Genomic DNA, 7547 nt, shown 5'->3' on the forward strand with positions numbered 1-7547 from the left:
TTTTAATTGACTCACTTGAACAGGGATTACCAGAATTTTCAGGTATTTCAATCTCCAAAATTTCCCAGAAACCCTCAGGATGAGTAGTTATGATTTTAGTATCTTTGGACTAAAAACAACACACATAACCACAAAATGACCCATGGCTCCAATGAATTCGGTGACACTGGCAATGAATCTGTGTTCAATATGCTCTGTATCTCCCTACACTTAAAGTCTGTTGGCGCCGCGAAGGCCCAGTGGGTGGATGGGTTCCCGGGCGCATGCAAGCAGCTCCGGGACAAGAACCCGAATCCGGGGGCGCAGGGCTGGTTTCCACATCCGCTCCATCTCCGCAAGGATTGAGAAAACCCGGCTCACAGAGCGAACTTCTCGGGCTCCAAGTCATTTCCTGGTGTTTTAATCACAGACACAAGGAGACCGCGGAACGAGAGACGCCAGGGCCCTAAGCGCGGGACTCGCGGCGGCCCCTGCGCCTCGCCCTCCTGGGGCCGGTCGCGCGCGTCCCCCGCCCCGGCTTGGGGCCCAACTGCCCGGCGCAGACCCGCGCGCCCCGCCCGTCGCAGTCAGGTTCTGTCTTCCCAGAGTCAGAGTTCCAGTTTCTACTTTCCTTCCCGACATTTCTCCTTCGGGGTCTTCCAAGGATCGGAAGGTGGCGGAGCCCCTGGCTGGGGAAACCCGCGACAGCTCAGGGCTCAATCTGTCGGGCCTTTGGTGGCTCATCTACATCCCACTGGACCCTTATTTCCACGCGGAAAAGTAGAGATGTTTGGCCACCAGCAGGTACTTTGAAGGGAGGGCATTTTTGAAGAGGCTTCTCTGCTTAACCTCCTGGGCACACTGATGGTCGCATGTGAGGCCTCAGGACCCACCCAGCAGCCACAGAAGCTCTGAAGGGACGATTTTGATGGCGGTGACCTCTGGCCTCCTCCTTTCAACCTTAAGACCTCTCTAGTTCCAGGCTTATTGAACCTGATGCTGCGATCAGTCCTCTTCATCTTCTAACCAAAGATGGTTGGGACTCAGGTCCCAGACCCAGACTGTGTGGTTTCTGTCATTAGCTCCCCTATTTATCAGCTGCTGCGTGACCCTGGGCAAGTTACTTAACCTCACTGGTCTTCACTTTCTCTCTTTGTAAAATGGGAATTCTAACAGCACCAACCTGAGTTCTGTTGTGAGAATAATATGAAATAATGCATTTAAAGTGTTCTGGCATAAGGACTGGTTCAATTAATGTCAGGGGCTGCTTGGTGGAATTAAATAAGCTTTGTAGGAGAGCTCATTCAATCAACAAGAATTTATTGACAGTGCCCCCTGTGTGCCAGGACCTGTCCTAGGAACAAGAAAGAAAGCAGGGAATGTAAGAGACAACAAGTGCTGTCCCCTTGGAGCTCACTTGGGTGGAGGAGGGGGGGGGGGGAGTTACACAGCAAACACAGTAGTGCTTCTCATAGTGAGAAGAGGCATAGGTGCCAGTCTAAACAGAGTGGACAGCTGCTGGAACAAAGGGAGGGAGGAGCCACTGGAGAAGCTGGGCCAGCCAGAGAGAGGTGAGAGCAGGATGGACCTACCGGCCAATTTCCCTTACTAAATCCTATCATCCACCCTCCAACCCCCACCCAGTGAGCTCTCCCTTGGGAGATCTGCCTAAGGAAACAGGTTAGGGACCTGAAGGGAAACACGATTCTAGTCAAGTGCCTCTTCCTCCATTCCACCCCATACGTGGCAGTCTATCCTTTTACGCCTTCAGAAGAATTTCCATAATAGAATCATAAAAGGGGATAACTCACATTCTCTCAAGGAATCGAATTTCCCCTTCCTCCTTTCCATGGAAGATGACCGGGATGGTACGTGATGATGCTGATGCAAACTAAGCAAAAGATGGACTTTTCTCCCTCAGCTGTCAGCAGTTAACAGTGACCACACACTTCCAAGGCACTATACAAAGAAATACCCATAACAAATGATTTCAGGATGCTACATTCTAATTTACATAGCACCACTACAAATAGGAAAACTTCTAAATGTAAGGTAGAATACTGATATATATGCTCACTTAGAAGTCTGACTTGCTTACATGCTATAAATATTACATATCAGTAACAATCACTACCACTTACTGTGTTCTTCTGTGTTTAGTGTTCTTTGTGTATTTACTTATTTAATAACATTGGGAACCCTATAAGGAAGTATCTACCATCATTTTACAGATGAGAAAATGGAGTTAAATAACTTGCCCAAGATCATAGAGCTAGTATATGCTGGAGCTACTCCCTTCCTCCCATTTTATTGTGGGTTCACTCATAAACAAATATTTATTGAGTGCCTTCCATGTGCCAGGCACTGTTCTATGCATTTGCGGATACAACTTTTAAAAATCCTTACCCTCATATATGTTATTTACATTCTTGTAGAAGGACAGAAGCAACAAGAGGGGGCAAAGGTAAATGGGAGTATAAAAGTTAGGTACCAGGGAGAAAAATTAAGCAGAGAAAAAGGAAAAGGCAGGGATTGGGTTACAGGGCTAAACAGGTGGGGGGAGGGGGGGTGGGGAGGGAACTTTACCCAGAGGATGGTATTCAGCAAAAACTGGAAGAAAACTATGCTAATGGGAGTGGGGCACCGACAGCCCAGTCAGAGGGAACAGCAAAGACTAAGGCAGGACTCACAGTGTGGCTGGATGGGTGTGGGCTTGGGCAAGGAGAAGGGGAGTAGAAGGGTCAGAGGGGGCGGAGTGGTCACTCAGGAGCCTAGACGGAAGGATTTAAACTATGATCCTCAGTAAGGTGGGGAGTAACCGGAAGTTCTGAGTTCTCTGATAGAACAGGATTACTCTGGCTAGAACAGGATCCGGGATCGAAGAGTACACTAGCAGGGGGCAAAGTAGAAACAAGGAGACTGATTAAGAGGCTGCCATAATAACCTAGGGGAGAAATGATGAGATTGGTGTAGGCCCAAGTAGTAGTACCAGATGCCATAAAGAATGGTCAGATTCTGGATATACACAGAAGCATTTTCTGGTAGGCACCATTTGGAGTGTGCAAGTAAGAGGAGTCAAGGATGGCTTCAAGGTTATTGACCTGAGCACCTCCTGAAAAAAATGGTTTGCTCTTCAGGGAAAGGGGAAAGAGGAACGCTATGGATGGAGCAGGTTTGGGGGCAAAGCTTCAAACAAGTTAAATTTCAGCATCTTTTAGACATTCGGCTGGAGACAGATATCCAGTAGGCAGCTGAATAAACAAAACTGGAGGTTGGAGTTTGGAGAAGTTCAGGCTGGAAATACATATATTGTTATGGAGGGGCGGAACGCGGGGGAACTGCCAGGCTCTAGCGCGGGTGACTGCAAGAGATCACTTAGGAGGTGAGGGCAGGAGGCTGTAAGAGGTCGCGACCCCGCCCCAGGTGCTCCAACTTTTCCCACTTCATCAGGACTGAAGGAGAGCACAGCCTGGGCACTTGGGTTACTCGTTCCTTACACGGTTAAACCGCTGCCCACACTCCTGGGCGGAGGTAAGCCTTTTCACCCGAGGAGCTGGGATGAGGCAGAAGTTTGGTGTGCCACGTTTGGCATTAAATGGCCCCAGGGAAGCCATTTGATCTCTCTGTCGTTCCGTAAAATGGGCATACTGGCACCCCCAGTAATCTGTAGCAATCTGGGGTCAGTGAGAGAAAGGAGCCCAGAAAACTAACTCTTTTGCCCCTTCCTGCTTCTTAGAGCTCCCCCCAGCATTTTGCGTCGCATTTACCTCCACACGTTGCCCTGTCTCCACAAATGCTTCCCCAGCGCCACGCTGGTACAAGCTAGGTGTTCAGGGAAGGCGAGACGGAAGCCAAGGATCGGGAGTGGGCTCCCGGGACAGCAGTGAGCCCGGGCAGTCGTCCCAAGGAGTGTAAGGGATGGGGCGCGCCCGCTGCCCTGATACCCCCGCCCCGGCCAGCGCGCCGGCTCCTAACCGCGGACGGGGCGGGGAGGGGCCTCGGCCGGCGCTTCCTCGCAGGGGCGAGCGGATGGAGCGGGCCGCCGCGCTCCAAGACGCACGCAGGGAGGCTGGCAGGCGCCGCGCTGCGCTGCGCCTGTGCGGCGGGGACGCGGGCCTCCGCGCTGGGGGGGCGAGCAGGGCGCCGCCCGCCGGATAGCGAAGCGTCTGGACCACGGTACAGCCGCCGCGCCCGGCCGGCCTCGGAAACGCTCCGGGGCACGGCGCCCGGACTGTTTTTTGTTTGTTTGTTTGTTTCTAAGAGCGATTCCTTTTTCCCTCTACTGTCGTCCTTCAGCTGTCCGAAGGAAAGGGGAATCCAAGGTTCCCGCAGACGGGCCATCCACGGAAGATTGTGTAGGGCCCTCTCGGATCTGGAGAGGGCTGGTTGTTCTGGTGAAGACAAACCGGACGCCCAGAACCTGGCGGCGCCGGGTCTTCCCGGGACGAGGACGCCCCGCGGAGAACCCAAGCATTGGGACCAATTTCCTATGAACGCAGGTGAAATCCTGAGGGCCCTTGCTGAGGATTTCACAGGTTGTTGTAGAAATTCATTAAACCAAATTTACAAAGCATTTTTTCAATACCTTCCAGCAAACAGGGCCTAGCAAGAATGGAGGAATTAATCTGGATGTTATGGGCAGTGGTTCCTAACCTTGGGGGGGGGGGGGGTAGGGGTGGCGGGGGGTGGGGGTGGGGTCGTCGATCTCTTTAGAATTGAACGCAAGCTATAGACACAGGCCCCCAGCACACACTTTGATGCTTGTTTGACGTTTCGGGAACACACACACCCACACCCACACGCGCGCGCGCGCGCGCACACACACACACACACACACACACACACACACACCTTCTCTATTCCACCTGGAGCCCTGAATGAAAAAGGATGCCTGACGAGAATATGCACAAGCTTTGTGATCTCTGAAGGGGAAAAACAAAAACAAAACATCCAGTTAATTTCACAGGGCTTGTTTGGGTGTTTTGTTGTTGTTGTTTTCTCTCTGTGACAAGTGGACCACGGTTAATCAAGTGATCGAGTGAGTTTGGTGGATATGAAAGGATGCAGGCCTCCTGGGAAGGGAAAGATGCAATTAGAATGGAATCATTCCCTTGGGTTGTCCTGGCCTTTCTAAACCACCAACAAAAATGTAATCAGGGCAAAAATGTTTGGGAAGAAAGCTAGCAAACTGGGAAAGGTTTCCTTAAACATAATGATGACAGTTCTGTAATTTTGTTAATTCTGTTCACCAAGAAACTTCTCTGTTTTAAGTCTGAAACTTTTGATGGCCTCAGAGAAGCAGTACATGGCCCTGGGTTTTTTTGGGGGGGGAGGGGGCAAGAATGCCATACATACTGTTCTAGGACAGCAGCTCTCCACCATCTAACTGGCCTGCTGGTGGTGGTTTTGTGTAACTGTGGAGGATTACATATCTGTCTTATTTTATTTCACCAGATGGAGTAAATGCAACAATATTGGGGGGGGGAACATTTCCTGTCTTTTTGTTCTTAACATAAAAAATACTTTATTGCTATTTTTTTTTTTTTTCAGAATATTTTCTCCTCCTCTGGGACACTTTTTGAAGCCTCTAAGCACATTATTTGCCAGGACCCTTTGGATTCTCACAATCTTCCTAACTCTGTCTATAACCAAGACTTGCTGGACCTGCTCCATTAGGGAAACTTGTGTTTTACAAGCTGTAGAAGATAACTACAATAACTAGGGTTTTCTTTTTCCTTTTCTTTTCTTTTTAGAGAAAATTTCAAACTTAAAACACTTAGTATTTATGGGCAATTGATTTTTCTTTTATTACCCATTTAACCATGGCTTTTCTTTGACGCTCATCCAGAGGGACTCTCATCATCCATGGCTAGATCAGAGAAGCCAAAAGGAAAGGTCTTCATCATCTCTAATCTCCATCTCTCACCTCCCTCCAAAGCAGTTTGCAATAAAGAGAACTCACTCCCACATCCTGATCCCTGTTCTTCTTTGATCTTCCCCATCATTTTCTTATTAAAAACAACTGCTCTGTTGCCACCACCACCAGTTGCAAGTTGTCTGAATAACTATATTCATCCTTAAAATTTTAATTTTGAAAATCAAGTCATATATTAGAGTTATTATGCCAAGTTTATCCCCACTTGAAAAACAAGGGGAAATCTATAGAGAACAACCCATTAATTTTCCATCGGTTTAAAAGCACTAAAATGCTACTTTCTGAGTATGGGTCTCTGGTTTTCCAGCCTGGCTTCTTCCTGTCTCGGTCACACCACCTGTCATGGTTTCCTGGATTATCTCATCCATTGAACAGTAATTAAAAGTGAGCAAATATTAAATTTAATTTCCACGAACGTAATAAAAAAATTTGCATTCTGTAGCAAGTTCCCAAACTCCAGCCAATGATGCAATATACCACCAAGTTCCAATGGAACAAAATAATTTGCATAAACCCTCAGATTCCATAGTTGTGGAATTTATAGCTGCTAAAACACATTGCATTAACTCTTCACAAACTAATGGGTCAAACAACTTACCAAATAAAAACATTCATACAAAGTTAAAAAGTTTATGCTTTAGGTTTTATACTTAAAGATTGTAATCAAATTTGGGAGAAGGGCATTAACATTAGCCACAGTTGAAAAAAGAATGAATACAACAAAATTCTTCCGGGTTTTGTATAATACCTAGTATCTTATACGAGTCCATAAGGGATTCTTTTATTCACAGCTAAATGTACCTCCGCTTTCTGAATTTCAGTGTCCCTAAGGCCAATGGTACATTCCACTTGGAATTGTCTCCTCCAGGAAATCTGCTCTCATTCTACAGCTTTCTCCAGCCTGGGTGGCTGGGTCAGAAGCTGCTGCTACAGTTCCCTGTGGCATTTTGTCCTTCCTCCATCAGAACACTGCCCTTGCTTAAATTGTGAGCCTTCTCTGCTATAGTATAAACTGCACAAGGGAAGGGACCACATGTTTTGTTCAGTATTGTATTTCAAGTACCTGGCACGCAATAGATACTTATTAAATATTTAATGAATTAGTACATAGACAGTAAAATTGGTCATTTGTTTGAACTTAGGAAAGCCAAATGCAAGAAACAAAACCAGAGATGTATTCCCTCCATCTCTTTCATTCACTCAAGTGAGGAAGCCTCAGGAGTGAAAAGAACACAGTGTAGCAATTGGCCAGTAGCTAAAACCTAGCTCAGATATTTACCAGTGTTGGGACTTTGGGTAAGTTACTTAACCTCTCTGAAACTCATTTCCTCTTCTGTAAAGTAAGTATAATAAAGCCCACCGTGTAGGGTTGTCTTAAGAACTTATAAACATATAAAACACCCAACATATATAGCAATCTGTAAACAATTATAATCATTATTTATTCATTAGACGTTTACGTGCCTGCTAATGAGCACTGAGGATACAAAGATAAATAAACCAAAATCCTCCCTCAAGACCTCAGTCTTATAAGTAATATGGCAAATGCAGTAACAGAGACAATCAAAAAGAATTACAAGACCAATTCAGCTGGAGAGAGGGGTACAATCAAAACAGAAGGGAGCATATGATT

At 47.1% G+C, this 7547-nt stretch overlaps 1 long non-coding RNA gene across 1 annotated transcript; it reads left to right on the forward strand.

Moving 5' to 3' along the window:
* The first annotated feature begins 611 nt into the window (after positions 1 to 611).
* Positions 612 to 6021, forward strand: LOC122238421. Its single transcript, XR_006217341.1, has 3 exons — positions 612 to 783; positions 4276 to 4478; positions 5530 to 6021. It is a non-coding gene; the product is annotated as an uncharacterized LOC122238421 (long non-coding RNA).
* The last annotated feature ends 1526 nt before the right edge of the window (positions 6022 to 7547 follow it).

This window comes from Panthera tigris, chromosome B2, assembly GCF_018350195.1.
Source record: "Panthera tigris isolate Pti1 chromosome B2, P.tigris_Pti1_mat1.1, whole genome shotgun sequence".
NCBI lineage: Eukaryota > Metazoa > Chordata > Mammalia > Carnivora > Felidae > Panthera > Panthera tigris.